Source organism: Prionailurus viverrinus, chromosome X (assembly GCF_022837055.1).
Source record: "Prionailurus viverrinus isolate Anna chromosome X, UM_Priviv_1.0, whole genome shotgun sequence".
Lineage (NCBI taxonomy): Eukaryota > Metazoa > Chordata > Mammalia > Carnivora > Felidae > Prionailurus > Prionailurus viverrinus.
The window spans coordinates 97,392,950-97,395,175 of record NC_062579.1 but is presented as its reverse complement, the minus strand read 5'-3'; the positions used below and the strand labels follow the sequence as shown (position 1 = coordinate 97,395,175).

General features: G+C 31.8%; 1 pseudogene; it reads right to left on the bottom strand.

The window, feature by feature from the left end:
• Positions 1 to 409: 409 nt before the first annotated feature.
• On the bottom strand, positions 410 to 503 carry LOC125158004 (uncharacterized; annotated as a pseudogene).
• Positions 504 to 2,226: the final 1,723 nt, after the last annotated feature.

Sequence of the window (2,226 nt, the reverse complement as noted above, 5' to 3'; positions counted from 1 at the left end):
TGGTCAAACCAGCATATTTTTTAAGCTATTATTTTAATTCCAGTTAGCTAATATACAGTGTAATATTAGTTTCAGGTGTAGAATATAGTGATTCAACACTTCATTCAACACCCAGTTCTCATCACAAGTGCATTCCTTAATCCCCATCACCTATTTCACCTATCTTCCCACCCACCTCCCCTTTGGTAACCATCAGTTTATTCTTATAGTTAAGAGTCTGTTTCTTGGTTTGCCTCTCTCTCTTTCTCTTATTTTTTTTCTTTTGCTTATTTGTTTTGTTTATTAAATTCCACATATGAATGAAATCATATGGTGTTTGTCTTTCTGTGACTATTTCACTGAATAATGGTATTTGTCTTTCTCTGACTGACTTATTTCTTTCTCTGACTGACTGTCTTTCTCTGACTGACTAAATATTGTGCTTTCTAGGTCCAACCACAGGGGCTATGCTAATCTTCTCTGTATCATTCCAATTTTAGTATATATGCTGCTGAAGCAAGCATAAACCAGTGTATTTTTAAGTCTGATGGCTATATATTCCCATTGCCTCAACCAACACAGCTCTAAGAATGAAACCAGGGACTGAAAATTAGGAGATGCTCACTCTCCTCATGCCTTGGTAATGGATTATTTATGCAGCCAATTGCTTAGGTTAGTTTCTTATTCTTTTTATCATTCCAAAGAGTTTGGCTTGCCCAGAAGAAAATAAGAAATCAACAATAAGTCCAATGATTACTAACATTTCACAGTTGAGAAAATTGAATTGCAAAAGGTTAAATTCTTTTCTGAGTTACAAGGCTAGTAAGTGACAGAACCAAAACTTTATCTTTAGGAGGACAATTCCAGAACACATGCTCTAAACCATTATAAGATATATAATGACTTCTACCAAAGATGTATATTTGATTTTGCCAAAGAAAAATGGACAATATACAGACATTACACTGAAAGTTCTTAATAAATTTTGTAGCTTCTAAGCTAGGTACGGCTACTAAATACATGCTTGTATATAACTAACTACATATTTCAATAAATTCCTTTTATTTTAGCAAATATTTATTTTTGATTATCTATTAAGTATGAGTAATTGTGCTTGTTTAATGTTAATTTAAACCAAATAAATTTAAACTTTGGAATAGTCTAACTTTTTCTAAAAAAAGAAACTCTAAAAATAGGTGAAAGAGTAAACTTCCTAGGGTCAGTGAAAACAACACTGACTTTGATATCACATGGGGTCTAAAACCAGGCTTCTCTGCTTACTAGCTATGTGGCATTGAGTGTGTACACTTAAGTAGGCATCCTTTATCTACTTAAAGTGGCTTCAGCATTTTGTTATAACTTATCCTCATGCATAAAAATTAATGTCATTTACAAATTATCACATTTGGTATTTGACGAATGCTAAGGACCTCTCAATATTACTTAGCTCATGTAAGTTCTATATATGTGGAAAAGAAATTCCATAATATTAAAACAAAATACTGAAAAATGATATAGTCACTTCAGTGGATTTTTACATGATATCAAAAAAAAGGAAGAAAAAAAGAAAAGAAATCATGCCCATTCTTTTTACTTTTACTCAGTTCTCTATATTAACATAGTCTGTTTGCGGCTCCAGTAATCAGCTTGAAGAATATAAATGCTACCGATCAGATAGCTACTTGTTCTGAAGATGGGATTAAAAAAAGGGAGATTGAACGAAATTGGAGCACAAGTAATTTAAGAAAAGAAAGATGTCACTGTACATGGCTATCATGAGTTATTAAAAGAAATTGTCATGTTCCCTTCTTTTTATTTCTGTTAGTTTAGATTCTTACTGGAAATGCATAAAAACTATTTTCTTATCACTCTCTGTTTGACTAATGACAAAGAATCAATACTAGGCATTTGCAGCAGAAATAAGTGATTATATCACTTACTCGCTGTATGAGGGGCCAATGATTAAAAACACACACACACATTGGGCAACTTTGGAATCACCTTTAGATGCTTAAGCATCCAAGATAAAACATACATTATAAATACAGATGGATTTTATGTGTAATATTGGGAACCTCATTACATAGATAAGCTAATACAAACACCTGTACAATGAGCTGTATGAATATTCTAAGTATTATGAGAATATTGTGTTCTGACCTTAATGATTAGCAATCATTGGTAGAAAAGATTCCATAAAGAGCAATACTTTAAATATTCAAGGACTGTAGTATTAACTATTTATAT